The sequence below is a fragment of the Schistocerca piceifrons genome, chromosome 4, assembly GCF_021461385.2.
Source record: "Schistocerca piceifrons isolate TAMUIC-IGC-003096 chromosome 4, iqSchPice1.1, whole genome shotgun sequence".
Lineage (NCBI taxonomy): Eukaryota > Metazoa > Arthropoda > Insecta > Orthoptera > Acrididae > Schistocerca > Schistocerca piceifrons.
The window spans coordinates 479360290-479377552 of record NC_060141.1 but is presented as its reverse complement, the minus strand read 5'-3'; positions in this window follow the sequence as shown (position 1 = coordinate 479377552).

The window sequence follows — 17263 nt, the reverse complement described above, 5'->3', positions numbered from 1 at the left end:
TTACTGATGCAGCAAGACGTTGGCCCTGACGTCGACCAGTAGAGCGATACGATGGTGGCATACGGGCCCTCCTGTAAGGTGACGTAAGGCCGTCGAACTGCACAGAGATTATGTTGAAAAATAAGATTTTGTAGCCAAAGAGTGGGGAATAATATGTCATACTGGAATCATGAATAAAACTCAATTGCCTTAAAGAAAAAAGTGCTGCATTATTTATTGGATACCCCTCGTATTATACCAAAATTCAGTTGTGGCTCCGTGGCTAACAGCGCAAGTGACAGGCTACAAATTTAAAGATCCGGAGTTCAGTCCTCTGTCGGCTATTGGATATTTCCTGTCACTAGTCACTTCAATCACCTTGCAAAAGATCTGTTGATATGAAAAATGCCAACTTGTATTGCGGTCTGAAGTCCAGCCGTAAACATCCGTACAACTGGGTCCGTATGTCAGAGAAAGTCAAGGGCATCTATATTATTAAACAGATAACGCGCGGCACGGTCCTAGCTACAGCATGCCTATCTAATGACTTGCAGGAGCAAAAAAAAATTAGTTGTCAGTACTTCAAATAATTTACTGGCTGAGTCAGAAATGTCAGAAACCACTCTATAGGAGGCATAGTCTTACGTTAAAGGATACACACAGTAAGCACTAAACTGTGCGTACGTCTTTGGAAGCGTAATTCATGACATGAAAATTACCCAGTCTATATTTATCTTTTTATTGACAATGAGTGTACTTACCGGGTTGAAACTAAATTAGCACATAATTTAAAACTATTTCGAAACTGGAATGAAATTTTCACTCTGCAGCGGAGTGTGAGCTGACACGAAACTTCCTGGCAGATTAAAACTGTGCGCAGGACTGAGACTCGAACTCAGGACCTTTGCCTTTCCCGGGCTTGAGTGGGTCACTCAGTAGAGCACTTGCCAGCCATAAGCAAATCTCCCCAGTTCGAGTCTCGTTCTGGCCCACAGTATTAATCTGCCAGGAAGTTTCATTTCGTAATTCCGTCTAGCTGATAACCTCCCTTCTCTCACCCACAAACAAACAAAATGATGAAACAAAGTAAGTTTATCGCTTATTACATTTTCTGTACTTGCAAAATTATATCGCTGATCGACGCATAATTCGGAAGATATGACGTTTTATACAGAGGAGTTCGATTCTTTGAAGAATCGGGTGTGGGGGTATACTGGTACTATTTCTAATAGGACTGTATTGAACACAGCTTTACGAAAATATTACGCCGACGGCTTTGACCGGGGACATCGAAAAAGTCTGTATAAGGGTACATCGTTTTGTGTCATCGCGAAACAGGGGAGAGACGCTCTTGGATATGATGAGCGAGTTGGGGTAGTAAACGTTAAAAGAATGGCGTTCTTCATTGCGGAGAGATCTTTTCACGAAATTTCAATCAACAACTTTCTCCTCAAAAAATTCACTCACTATCATGTTCAGTACTGTTCTCAGCAGAATAGCAAAGATTACAAAACCCAAAAATATTTCCCTAATAAAACTGAATTAATGGTCGAGTACGGGATGGATGTCAGTGAGAGATTTTAGTTACACATGACTTCGTTAGTAGCAAAGCAATAACAGACAACGACTAAGCAAAAGAGACAAACATCAAAGAAACAGCTCATTAGCGATAACTAGTAACATATTTTGATCCTCTCAATAACGCATTGTCAGCCCATAAATTGCTTTTTACGCATTATTATTTAACAATAAAGAGGACTTTGAAATAAGTTGATTTTTAGACGCCGTTTTAAAGCAGTTACTAACGCAGTAGACATCAGTTGATAACATTTCCATCGGACTTCATGGCGTCTGCCTCTTTCACGTCACAGATCAATCATTCTGTCATTAGCCCCTTATTCTGATTTTCTTGTTTTATTGCCACTGTAGTTACAATCAAGCATTTTCTGGTCGTGACATCCCTGTTGTAGGGACTTTTCCACATCTAGATATTTGTGGAGAAATAGGTCACTGTGATACCTCGCGACTCTCCCCTTCAGCTTTCATGCACAATAACCACGTCAGAGTTCAAACAACGCTGCTAGCGTTTAAACAGTTACTATGGCGATCTTCCTCCGTCTTTCTTTCTTTTGCTAGTGCCTTGTCTCGCGGTTTCGCAGGGTCGGCATGGTCAGGAACGGATTTGGCAAGGTTAATTTTAAGGGGTGGCCGTATACCCTTCCTGCCGCCATCCCGTACCCCCCGGGACGGAATTAGTGTACCCCAACTGTCTGCGTCGAGTGTAATCCGTGGACTAGTGCGAACTTGTTCAGATGTCTGCGAGTTGTGTAACTGAGGCGAAATGTGGAGACCAGCCCGGTATTCACCTAGGGGGTTATGGAAAACCGCCAAAAACCACATCTAGGCTGGCCAGCACACCGGCCTATGTCGGTAATCCGCAGGGCGGATTCGATACAGGACCGGCGCGCCTAACTAAATTCAGGAAGCTGCGCATTAACGCTGTCGGCTAACCTGGCGGGTAAACAGTTACTATGGCGATATGACAAATATGTTTAATTTAACCGCCACACATGCAAGTTATATAAGTTCATACATCTTGACATTTCATTAATCCCTATAAACTTGATTCAAAACGAAAAATAATAATATAATTAAGTAATGTATTTTACCTTAACACCGAGTTAACAGCGTATCCTACAGGAAACAGCGTGTACTAGATGATACTTTTTTCCGTTCTGTAAATATTCAATACATTTCGCTACTGTACAGATCAACAAAAACGGCTTTAAGTATGAGACTGTAAGGGAAAAAATCCCAACTGTATAAATGAAAGGCTACATCATTACAGGGCCATACATTGCAGAACACCATGACTATCAAACCCATCTTCATCTTAAGAATAGATTGACTTCTCGTTCTTACAACCAAGTGTCTAAAGTAAGCAGACACACAATGTCATGGTGTTAGAGGGAAATTGTGCCTTCAAGTATGTCTAACTCTTCTGTCGACAGTACAGGCATTCAGATTCAAGTCCAGCCACACTAGTACCTGTTTCGTGATTTCCCAAACTCGCTTACGCCTTTATGCGACAATATGTTGAATCCACCATAGCCGGCCAGTGTGGCCGTGCGGTTCTAAGCGCTTCAGTTTGGAACCACGTGACCGCTACGGTCGCAGGTTCGAATCCTGCCTCGGGCATGGATGTGTGTGATGTCCTTAGGTTAGTTAGGTTTAAGTAGTTCTAAGTTCTAGGGCACTGATGACCTCAGATGTTAGGTCCAATAGTGCTCAGAGCCATTTGAACCATTTTGAATCCACCATAGCAATGAAATGCATGTAGGTTTGTATTCTTTGGGAATAGTAATCAATTAAACTTCTCAATTTATCACGTATTTCTACATCCATCGTGAGTTATGTGGCGCAAAACATTCATACTAATGAATTAGGAGCACAAAACTTGTGCTGAAAAAGTGTAAAAAAATCTGCAGGAAATTAATGATGTCAACACTTGTCAGTAAACATGTGCCCTCATAAGGAAGATATTTCCCAAAGGACTGGGGTTTACAACCAGCTTTAGACCAGAGACATCAACCGACATTTGCAGCCACTTCAGTATCAAAGTCATTTCCACGACATCCATGAGTGCTTCTTCAACCACAGGCAAACAATCTACCCCACCTGCTGCATGTGTGCTAGTCATTTCATCCACTGGTCCACTTGGCACAGTGTTACACAGACTCCTTAGAGTCCTTAGAAAATGTAATCCATCAACAAAGGAGGTGGCTTACAAAACACTTGTTCGACCTATGCTTGAGTATTGCTCATCAGTGTGGGATCCGCACCAGGTCGGGTTGACGGAGGAGATAGAGAAGATCCAAAGAAGAGCGGCGCGTTTCGTCACAGGGTTATTTGGTAAGCGTGATAGCGTTACGGAGATGTTTAGCAAACTCAAGTGGCAGACTCTGCAAGAGAGGCGCTCTGCGTCGCGGTGTAGCTTGCTGTTCAGGTTTCGAGAGGGTGCGTTTCTGGATGAGGTATCGAATATATTGCTTCCCCCAACTTATACCACCCGATTAGATCACGAATGTAAAATTAGAGAGATTCGAGCGCGTACGGAGGCTTTCCGGCAGTCGTTCTTCCCGCGAACCATACGCGACTGGAACAGGAAACGGAGGTAATGACAGTGGCACGTAAAGTGCCCTCCGCCACACACAGTTGTGTGGCTTGCGGAGTATAAATGTAGATGTATATGTACCATCAGTTACTGTCGTAGTGTTTGAAACTGTAAAAATATTAGCTAGATCATCTATATCGGAGCTCCTACTAATTCTGAATCTTCTGCGTGCTCTTCTGTAACCTCTTCGCACTAGTTCATTACACGATCAGCCAGAACCTCGTCTGCCGTGCAAGTGTGCCACTTCCATGACGTCATTCTAATAGATCTAAAAGAAATATTCTCGAATGTCAGTATAATCCTTCTAACTACAAAAGGGACACAAAAATGAGTGAACTGTATGCCTATTACATTTAAATGTTTGCATACGCTGTTTTCGTCATGTTGCATATTTTCAGTAATCATCCTGCATGTGCACTGTCAGCGGGAATATTTTATATTGTCTCAAAGGCTAACATTTTAGAGATAATTTTCTGTAACGTTCATTCTTCATTAGAAGAAGAATTTCACAGCACATAATCAGAAGAACTGGTGTAACTAGCCGGCCAGTGTGGCCGTGCGGTTCTAAGCGCTTCAGTTTGGAACCGCATGACCGCTACGGTCGCAGGTTCGAATCCTGCCTTGGGCGTGGATGTGTGTGATGTCCTTAGGTTAGTTAGGTTTAAGTACTTCTAAGTTATAGGGGACTGATGACCTCAAAAGTTAAGTCCCATAGTGCTCAGAGCCATTTGAACCATTTGGTGTAACTAGGAAATGAATTCACGGCAGTCTACTTGCTTACTTGTACGACACGAGAGAATACTAGCTGTAATTTTTTTTAACAAACGACTCCCGTTTCATTTTATGCTTCATAATGTAGGAAGTGTTACTGTGAATTGACTTATCGTCGTTTCTGTCAGAAGAGTAAATCCACAGGTGACAAATGCTAGCCGATGACAAAGACAGCCCTGGGGACAAGTGGCTCAAACGCGATCGGTAAGTATTCGTATCATTACTCACTTGTTCGCCGATATTTCAATGCTGCTGACATATAAACATATAATGGTATTCATATTTACCAGAGAAACTACTTTGAATATATTAATACCAATAAAATCGACTGTAAGTAGTAAATCAGGTAATGAACAGGATTTAAGGTTCAAATGGTTCAAATGGCTCTGAGCACAATGGGACTTAACATCTGAGGTCATCAGTCCCATAGACCTTAGAACTACTTAAACCTAACTAACCTAAAGACATCACACACATCCATGCCCGGGGCAGGATTCGAACCTGTGACCGTACGGTCGCGCGGTTCCAGACTGAAGCGCCTAGAACCGCTCGGCCACACCGGCCGGCTCAGGATTTAAGGCCAGTAGTATACACATTTGCCAGTGTCACTTAAAGGGTAAGCCTGGTTGGGTCCTTTCATAAGGTAACATCCGATTGCTTCCGCTGTCCTTTTGTAAGCGAACTACTGCTCCGCCTCTTAACACCCTCGCTGACTACGTGATGGTAAACTCTAAACACCCTTCCTTTCTTCAGAAGATTTCTCTGGGTGGCCCCAGTCAGTAACTCGCATTGTACTGGTGCCTTGTTACGGATTCCGATAACGGCTATCCAGTGCTAATGACTTGGGCGGATTGACTCGCTGCGGTTCACTTCATAACTCAACAATACCAAACGCTGTATAATCCGCAGCACAAGCTTGGGGATGGGGCAGTGGTGGGGGCTGCAGGCAGTCACGCTGTAGGGTAAATGCTGAGTGCTGGAGGGAAGTGCCGTTCTAAACTGAAGCCGATGCTCATTTTTTTTAATATTAAAGTCACTCCACGCCCACACCTGCATGGTGATCATTCAGAAAGATCGTTCACCTTTGTTTTGATCAGTATCTAAACAGAATTCCGCTGAAAATGCAACAAAAGTAATGATTTATTTTCGCCTGGCTTGTTAACTAGTTTTAGCCTTCAGACAAGCGTCATGAGTGGCGAATTTTGAGTAAAATCTACATATTTTTCTTGTTGTCGTGTTGAAATTTGCTTGTTTTGCCAAAACAGCGGATATTACACAGTGTCACTTCGCTGATATATTGAGCAGACGCAGTTGCGACAGAAATCTGAAACAGTGGGTAACTAAGATTATTTAGGGAGGAACTGAGGAAAAATAAGGTCAATAGCTTATGAAAATGCGCATTCTCGGCAGAAAAATGAACGTGTAATGTCTTCATTTATGTTCCAAAATCCATAGCATTTCTTGTTTCACAAGTTATCGATAGCCCTTAAAAATTACATTTTTTTTATCGAAAATCATTGTAGTTTGTGGAATAACCCGGTAGTTAATAATGTTTTGCATGCTAACCATATGGCAAAATACTCTCCTATTCGTGACCAAACATTTTTCAAAATCTCATTTCGATATCTCGAAACATTGACAAAATTTGATAAATTTTGTGGATATTTCACTCTGGCCTTATCGCTAGTGCGCACGATCGCAAATGAATGGGCTGCGTCACATCAGATTTCTCGATAGTGGTGACAGTCACCCAAGTCTAAAGAAAAACTTAATACGCTAGCTACATTTCATATACATCAACATATTATGTAACATTCACCAAACGCAAAATCATGGAGACCCCTATTTTTCATACCACACTTTTTCGAAATTCGCGCAAAGTCTTTTTTAAACGCAAATATCACAATAATTGCGAGCATTAACGAAATCATGGGCACATCATCATGAAGCGGACATACACTACTACCCATTAAAATTGCTACACCACGAAGATGACGTGCTACAGATGCGAATTTTAACCGACAGGAAGAAGATGCTGTGATATGCTAATGATTAGCTTTTCAGAGCATTCACACAAGGTTGGCGCTGGTGGCGACAATTACAACGTGCCGACATGAGGAAAGTTTCCAACCGATTTCTCATACACAAATACCAGTTGACCGGCGTTGCCTGGTGAAACGTTGTTGTGATGCCTCGTGTAAGGAGGAGAAATGCGTACCATCACGTTTCCGACTTTGATAAAGGTCGGATTGTAGCCCATCGCGATTGCGGTTTATCGTATCGCGACATTGCTGCTCGAGTTGGTCGAGATCCAATGACTGTTAGCAGAATATGGAATCGGTGGGTTCAGGAGGGTAATACGGAACGCCGTGCTGGATCCCAACGGCCTCGTATCACTAGCAGTCGAGATGACAGGCGTCTTATCCGCATGGCTGTAACGGATCGTGCAGCCCCGTCTCGATCCCCGAGTCAACAGATGGGGACGTTTGCAAGACAACAACCATCTGCACGAACAGTTCGACGACGTTCGCAGCAGCATGGACTATCAGCTCGGACACCGTGGCTACGGTTACCCTTGACGCTGCATCACAGACAGGAGCGCCTGCGATGGTGTACTCAACGTCGAACCTGGATGCACGAATGGCAAAACGTCATTTTTTCGGATGACTCCAGGTTCTGTTAACAGCATCCGTGTTTGGCGACATCGCGGTGAACGCACATTGAAAGCGTGCATTCATCGTCGCCATACTGGCGTATCAACCGGCGCGAAGGTATGGGGTGCCATTGGTTACACGTCTCGGTCACCTCTTGCTTGCATTGACGGCACTTTGAACAGTGGACGTTACATTTCAGATGTGTTACGGCCCGTGGATCTACCATTCATTCGATCCCTGCGAAACTCTACATTTTAGCAGGATAATGCACGACCACATGTTGCAGGTCCTGTACGGGCCTTTGTGGATACAGAAAATGTTCGACTGCTGCCCTGGCCAGCACATTCTCCAGATCTTTCAGCAATTGAAAACATCTGGTAAATGGTGGCCGAGCAACTGGCTCGTGACAATACGCCAGTCACTACTCTTGATGAACTGTGGTATCGCGTTGAAGCTGCATGGGCAGCTGTACCTGTACACGCCATCCTAGCTCTAACTCAGTGCCCAGGAGTATCAAGGCTGTTATTACGGCCAGCGGTGGTTGTCATGGGTACTGATTTCTCAGGATTTATGCACTCAAACTGCGTGAAAATGTAATCAGATGTCAGCTCTAGTATAATATATTTGTCCAATGAATACCCGTTTATCATCTGCATTTCTTCGTAGTGTAGCAATTTTAATGGCCAGTAGTGTATAAAGCTACAAGCAATGTAAAAATGACTCTTTAAAAATAGTTTCTGTAAAACCTTTGAGAAAGATTCCAGGGCATGCGCCTCAATTCTGTTACTGCCGACCTCCCGAAAAGGGGCAAACACTGCCGGCCTCTGCTTGTGAACGAACTGATGAACTCGCCGAGTGCATGAGACGAAATTTGGTCTCTGCGCATGTGCCACCGTATCCTACTCGGACTCTTCAATATGAGACTTTGAGACTTCGCTGATAGGTATACGTCTGATCTGTGAACCTCTGTTGGCTAACGGCAGAACTGCGAGGTTATTGGAAGATTCGAGGCAAATTAATCACTGAATGATGGCAGAATGCTACGATTTGGCGTCGTGTGAGGACGCTCGTTTTCGCTATGTACTTCGCTGTGGGTTGGACCTTAGAGTGGAGAACGGATCACAAATCAGATGGTGACAACATTCACAGGCTTCTCTTCAGCGCCAGACTTGCCTTTCTCACAAGCTTCCGAGTGCTAGGCGAACTTGGTCACGTAATACGTGGTTCCCCTTGCGAAAAGTCCATTTCGCTTTAAAGATAGCTTAACGGGCAAAAATATCCAGGCGTAAAGCAGCAAGTAATGTCCTAGTTGACGTAGCAGTAGAGTTGTAGTATCGGTGACAGTAGCTGTAGTAGTAACAGTATAGTAATAGAACTTTTAGTAGTAGATGTAGTCATTGTTGTAGTGAAAGCTTTTCCTTTTTAAGTGTAAATGCACCTAACAGCTAAAGGTAAGGTAATCGGCGTTACGGCCGGCGTTAAACTTGAAATGAGGCAGTGGCAGCAGCATTAAATGTATCCATGGCTGGAAACGGCCGACTTGCTTCTGTGCAACAACCAAGATATCGCGCAGTACTAGGATAGACGTGCAGTACGCGTTGAAAAACAACGTATAATAGCATGTAGCACACGGTGAAGTGAAGAAAAATATTGTGGTAAACTACTATGTTTTTTTAAGGACATCATCTTCCCGTCGCCGAGGAAACCTAAAATTTCCTATCACTAGAAGAGTAAATGCTTGTCGAGTACGATTTTCGACGCAGTTCTCTGTTGTCACCCGGACTACCAAAGTCACTGTCTGAAACTGTAGAAAAAGTAGCTACATCATATGCATCAGTGTGTCCTACAAATTCTGAATCTTCTGCTTGCTCTTCTGTAACCGGTAACCTGTAATATTTTACAATACTTATTATTTTACAAACCTGTTTTTGGCTGTTGCACCATTGTCAGGTTCAAAGATAAATAGGAGCATGCGTAAAATTTTTGTGGGATAAAAGATTTTAAGGTACATCTACAGAATATCTCAGTTGGTTTTCAAATATGGCAGCTGTCAATGTTTGATTGAAGACTAAAATAAGAGAAATTATTTCAGTAAAATACGAAGTAAAATTATTTAGTTCAGATAAAATAAAGGACACATTAAAAAATGAACTACGTGACAAATTACAACAACTGTTCTGAGAAGGAAAATAAATTGAACAATGTAATGGGTGATTCATTTGTCTCTAGCTATGGGTTTTATTCAACCCGCAACGCCTTCATAAGTCACGGCGAGATTTTCGATATTCTCTCAATCGCTACGCGCGAAACTCTTTGTAGAAAATTTAATGTAATTAATTTTACAATGGGATACGTTTTCGTTGGACGCCAAGGTTTTCGAATTATTAAAAAAAAACTATGTTTGAAAATCACTTTTGTACTTTTCTTGAGTAATTTGAAAACTACGATCTCTAGCGAAAACGTATCACAATAGAAATTTTAACATTAAATTTCGTACAAAAAGGTCCTGTTCATATTTTCTGTGGACCTACAGTTCGCGCATAGTGAGTGAGAGAATATGAAGATCTTTTATATGGTACCTGGAGGCACTGCGGGTTGTATAAAGTATTCTGTAAAGACATATTCGAAGCAGGTGACTGAACAGTATTATAATCTTGTCCTTAACAGGCCCAGTATTGCAAACAGGTAAGGTATTACAAGTGAGATTGACCAGGTAAGTGAAACAACTGTAATTATACAAAGAACAATTTTAAGAGGTCAATTGAAAATACAGTCACTGAATTCAAGGAAAAATGGGGCATGTGAGGAGGAGGAGTAATATAAAAAGTGGTCTGGATGGGATTATTAGCAGAATCTATAATTACAATTAACAAGTAAGGGATCTGTGTCTGATCATTAAGTACTAAGCCTGGGCATGTAGTTATATGTTTATTAATTTCCATTATTTCAAGATAGTTCATTTTCCTTCTTTTGCGGATGTTAAGTAAGACTTCCACGTTACATTTTATAACTGTGGCTTTCTTCAGGCAAGTGATCTGCAAAGTAGAGACTGCTTCTCTAACTCTCCAATTACTCCTTCAACCGGGTGGATGTTGCCCTGCCAGGTTAATACGTACAGAATGTGACACAATTACACTTGATTTTATATATTCCACGCTTTTACAAAGCTATTGTGGTGCTTTTACCATTGGGCAAATGTATCCAAGAGTGTTGTGCCCATAAAATGATGGTTTAAAGTTCCTTATCCGGCACAATCACGTTTTTTTTCCTAACGAAATGAACGGCTGCGGCGGCATCGGACATCCTCAGATCGTATATCACAGGCCGTCATTCAGTCAGTTTAATGACAATGTGATTTCCGGATGAATGGGATTGAGCGACGGCTTATTTTACGATCCGAGGATAGCCAGTGCCTCTTCAAGCCGGTCGTTTCATTAGAAATAAACGTGATTTTGCAGTGTAATTAAATTATTTTTTAAAACAATCAGTGACTGTGCTTTACAGCTCCACAGAAATGTTCTTTGTGTGTTTCAAGATTCCATCTCTTCTGTTCTGTTGTTCGCACTTTGCACACTTTGTGTTTGAAAACATTTACATCTGAACAAATATTTACTTTCCTCCGACAGGTGACGAGGTTTACTTTTCCGCTTTGGTTTACAACCAGATGGAAGCAGTTTTATTCTTATTGCGAAGAATTCTCCTTTCACAAAAAAGTAAACTAGACGCGCAAAATGAAGCATTTCCTGCGTGATGAGATATTCTGCAGCAATCAGCCGATGAAAGTCGCGAAGGAAAAAGTAATGTCTGGTAGCACTGTTTATCTACGTTTTACAAAGCGAAATGGGTAGTAAATAGCTACTCGAAACATGTGGCTGGCTGGCAGCTTTACGACAGGAAGCTAAAATTTCGTCAATTCATATTGTTGGGGTAACCAACAGTCAAGTACAGCTTTTTATTGTCCTAGCGGAATGAACACGGTGGAGCATTACGTGTATGTACACACCTAAATTACGCTGTTATTTTTGGAGGGCAGAAGTTACTGAATTTGACAGCTGAAGCGATATCTGTGACAGGTGTCTGTTCGGTGAAAAATTTTGGGTGACTGTAAACGACAAGTCAATTTTAAGAAAATAAAGATCGTCTGAGTTTTAACTACTTAAGTTTGACTTTGCTACATTAATAGTTACTAGCATCATCTGTGGTAGAAATTCGACCAGTTGTGTTTATAAACTGACGAAAGTCAACTATTTTGCGTAATTAATCGGAATTTATTCGTTTGCAGGTTCTTAACTCTTATTTCTCATAGAAATATAACTGCGCATAACAAGGTGCACGACTGTACATAGAAGTCATTGGAATTGATGTATGATAAAAAGATTTCGTACATCTTAAAGTGATTCAATCCACATAAAAATGTGTCCGAAATTGTAGCCTCTGAACTGACCATAGCAAATGCTGAATCTTAACTATGAATATCAGTTAAAAAACTCTTTGATTTCACTTTAATTGTAGGGAACATGTTCCACCTTTTTGCAAACACTAGGATCTTTACTTTTAACCCAGACATGTTTCATCACCTCTGTGCCACCATCAGTGGCGTTTGTTTATTGAAAATGTAATTTACATTATATGGTTTTTCAGGGCCAACTGTATGGTGTCATTTTTTGTTGTGACTGAACCTTCTTCTTTTGCATTTTGAGGACACTGCACACACACATATTAGTGTACTTTTTGTGTAATTTCGTTTTTTATAAATGCCTTTTTACTTCACAAAACGCGAAAATAACTGACACAACACCGCGTTTTTCGACGTGAAAAAGCATTTATAAAAAATGAAATTACACAAAGTACATTAATACGTGTATGCAGTGCCCTCAGAATGCAAAAGAAGAAGGAACAGTCGCAACAAAACATAACAAGCTATTAGTGCAAGGCACCATACAGTTGGTCAAGCAAAACCATATAATATAAAATCGAGTTGTCAATAAACAAAACCGATTGCTGATGGCACAGAGGTGCTGAAACATGTTTGGGTAAAAAGGAAAAATATAGTATGTTCGCAAAAAGGTGGAACCTATACAGTAAAATTTAACGGCAAGCACGGAAAGAAGGACAGGAGATGCAGATACAAAACATGAATATTTCTATTTAATTGTTCGAGTATTTGGAATAAATTCTAGATACAATGTGTCGAAAAATAAATTCTGTGTTGACGGCAGCAAATTAACTTTTCCCTTATGACAACACAGTGTGAATGGCGTTGCATTACGTAAAGTAACCTAAGTTGCGAAACGTTTTGTATTACAAAACCTGCACTCTAAGTACATCACACCGAAGTTACAGCTCTCAAAATTATTTGGAATTATTTTCGGTGCACATTGAAATACATCTTTCGAAACAATAGTAGAATTATCATAATCGATCTTCACATTATTGTCTACGCAAAAAATTGACTCCCTCTATCTCTTCGTCTTTCAGTTCGACCCGTTAGTGCTCTTCTTCGAGACACATCCCAAAACGTTTAGTTTCCATATAATAAGGCAAGCCGTAGGTATTCAAACTGAAGGAATTGAAAATTAGGAGCTTACTTCAAATTTTAAAAATGAATTCAAGGTTATTTTCCCTTACTATTCGACAACAGTTAGGGGAAAAATGACAGCAAACAACGTTATGTGCAGTCTGCGTTGCTCCCAAGACTATGATGTTTTGTTTTTCACTGCTGACATCATCAGCGAGCTAGCACTTCTTTCATTGTAGCTACTGCAAATGAACGATTTGCTATATTTAAACATGAACGTCACTAGAATGCGATTACACGAAACTTTGTTACTTTCTTGTGTCATTCGCTACTTTCTTGTGTCATTCCCATTATAGCACCCGATCAATACGCGGCGTAGAAGTTGGTAGCACTGTGAGAGACAGAGGCAAACTTTTGTCGTCTGTGTTTGTCTGCTTACTTTCACCTCTCTTAACGGCAGCGTACACACATGATTTTTTAATATTTTTTGTGCACGTCTATGGCAAAGTAATTTTCAAATTACATGTACTTCATTGGCCTTCTTGTATAATAAATACTGAAAATCGGTAGTTCAGTTTTTGATGGTCACATATTTTGATATCAGTAAGATTAATGAATGCCGTCTGGGATGTCGGTTAAAGAACTATAGGCGAGAGCCAAAGACAGTTCGAAGTTTAAGATGTTTCTCTTATTTCATCTTGAGCATCCTTACATTACGAGTATACACCCATGCACTCACTGTACTTTGTGGCAAGTACGAGGGTTATGCTGTGGTGAAGTTCTCAGATAGTCACTTCAACAGGAAGCGTCGACCAAAATGCGTGGGGCTGTGTCATTTGTCTTCAGCGGCCTGGTTGAGTTCGCGTTTTCCGACATGCACCGTCAGAGTGTGCTGTGAGTTGCAAGTATCGCTCGAAACGATGTTTTACCAAGTTTATTTTATTGTTCCTGATTAACCATAAGAACCACTTATGTTTATTCAAACCCATTTCTGCTGAAATTTCCCTAAACGGATGGTGAGACATAATCAGTGTGCTTAACTGGAAAATAATCTCTCCCACATAGTACGAAGGAGAAAAGTACCAGCATCAAAGTATACTGGAGTTAAACTTTTGCTATTCCAACCTGTGCTACATGCCATTATACGACTATCATTTCTTGAGTTGCGACCACGTGGGTTGAATGAAAGTATTGAAGGAAGCAGCGACGGCATATTTTCAACTTACAAGATAAGGAAACGAAATGTATTTTCAATAATGATTCGATAAGTTTTATGTCCACTGTTAAAATGATCTACTGAAAATTTGGCAGCATTGTTGGCAATAATAAAACTAGGAGTGACCGTAACTGTGATTTAAATATGTTCATGTTAGTGTATCTTTACTATGATACTCAGAGGGAATGTTTGCCTTACAAACGAGTTTCAAACGTTATATAATTGGTGTTAATTGTAAATTGAAGATACGTTTTATTTTCACCTGCATCGCCGCGTAAAGATATTCAACAACTAATAAAACATTGTCAGCAGAAAGTTTAAAATCTGAGCTCTATTCGAAGTACCGATGGTAGCTGGTAGTGATAAATTAAAGCTATTTGTCTCCTTGTGTCGCAGGTACCAAACAAATCCAAATGAACATCTACAGGACATTTCACATTAATCAGTCGAACGGATTTTACAGGAACAAGACTACACATTCCGTGTGTGTCAAAAGAGTAGTTGAAAGGCAATCCCTGCAGGATGTAAGCTTCTACACAATTACAGGTGTGCTGCCACCACGGGTGGAATTGATGGTATCTTACCTATAATGATGCATGAGACATCCCTCTTCAGAGACTCCGATAAAGTGAGCGAAATGACTGTTTAACGTATCCATAGTCTGCACAGCTGCAGTTCACGTGCACTTTCAATTGCAATAGACAGACTCTTGTCTGTAATATGGAATGTGTCTTAATGAGAATAGCCCTGTTATGGCGTAACTGTTCAGAGGCTTATGTTCCATAAGACGTTGATAGAATCCGTTCGCTATTCTAACGCTTTTACTAGGGATAATCATATCTACTGACTGATTGGTGTGCAAAGTTCCCAAAGCTTTTGTTGGTTACATGGGCGGGAACCTTAATCTAAGGAAAGGATGTCGCAGCTGGGACTATAGCTCGTAGAGCAGGAAGGCGTCAGGATGGATTCTGTGTCAGAAAAATGGAAGCTATGGAAGTTGCCCGGGATAGGATATGGATGGTCGGGATGTGGCGGGAGGTTGGATGTGTTGGTATTGTCAGTGCGGCAGCTCAGAGTGGGAGACGATGGGATAGAAACTGAATTTTTTTCTTCATGTTTACTGCATGTAAAGGATTTGCAAAACTGTTCTAAGAATTTCTAAATAGGATGGACTTTTATCAGCTGGCAGGGTATAAATGTTGAAGAGGGAAAACATATACGAAAGGCGAGGTGGAGTACATGATATTCTAGGACAAGCGCAGATCCGAGCGACATCACAAAGATGTGAATTCGGTAGGCGTAGAGGGTAGTGAAAGAATGGACCGGTAGTTTTAATAATTTTAGTCAATTGCAGGCTTTCGTTAGGTCAGTACAACGCGGCGCCAGGTTAGTTTGTGGTACGTGGTGAGCTTAAGATTTTCTATTATGTATGGGTAGTTAGTAATAAGTATGGGATTATTATATACTACTGGCTATTAAAATTGCTACACCACGAAGATGACGTGCTACAGAAGCGAAATTAGACCATCAGGAAGAAGATGCTGTGATATACAAATGATTAGCTTTTGAGAGCATTCACACAAGGTTGGCGCCGGTGGTGACACCTACAATGTGGTGACATGAGGAAAGTTTCCAACCGATTTCTCACACACAAACAGCAGTTGACCGGCGTTGCCTGGTGAAACGTTGTTGTGATGCCTCGTGTAAGGAGGAGAAATGTGTACCATCACGTTTCCGACTTTGATAAAGGTCGATTGTAGCCTATCGCGAATGATGTTTATCGACTCGCGACATTGCCGCTCGCGTTGGTCGAGATCCACGACTGTTAACAGAATATGGAATCGGTGGGTTCAGGAGGGTAATACGGAACGCCGTGCTGGGTCCCAACGGCCTCGTATCACTAGCAGTCGAGATGACAGGCATCTTATCCACATGGCTAGGCATCTTATGCGCATGGCTGTAACGGATCGTGCAGCCACGTCTCTATTCCTGAGTCAACAGATGGTGACGTTTCCAAGACAACAACCATCTGCACGAACACTTCGACGACGTTTGTAGCAGCATGGACTATCAGCTCGGAAACCATGGCTGCGGTTAGCCTTGACGCTGCATCACAGACAGGAGCGCCTGCGATGGTGTACTCAACGACGAACCTGGGTCCACGAATGGCAAAACCTCATTTTTTCGGATGAATCCAGGTTCTGTTTACAGCATCATGGTGGTCGCATCCGCGTTTGGTGACATCGCGGTGAGCGCACATTGGAAGCGCGTATTCGTCATCGCCAAACTGGCGTATCACCCGGCATGATGGTATGGGGTGCCGTTGTTTACACGTCTCAGTCACCTCTTGTTCGCATTGACCACACTTTGAACAGTGGACGTTACATTTCAGATGTGTTACGACCCGTGGCTCTACCCTTCATTCGATCCCTGCGAAACCCTACATTTCAGCAGGATAATGCCCGACCACATGTTGCAGGTCTTGTACGGGCCTTTCTGGATACAGAAAATTTTCGACTGCTGCCCTGGCCACACATTCTCCAGATCTCTCACCAATTGAAAACGTCTGGTCAATGGTGGCCGAGCAATTGGCTCTTCACAATACGCCAGTCACTACTCTTAATGAACTGTGGTATAGTGTTGAAGCTGCATGGGCAGCTGGTACACGCCATCCAAGCTCTGTTTGACTCAATACCCATGCGTTTGAAGGCCGTTATTACGGCCAGAGGTGGTTGTTCTGGGTACTGTTTTCTCAGGATCTATGCAGACAAACTGTGTGAAAAGTAATCACATGTCAGTTCTATTGTAATATATTTGTCGAATGAATACCCGTTTATCATCTGCATTTCTTCGTGGTGTAGCAATTTTAATGGCCAGTAGTGTATATGGTGAGGAGGAAATTAGAGAGATGGAAGCGACGGGAAGCAAGGCCTATAATTATTCCCTGGACT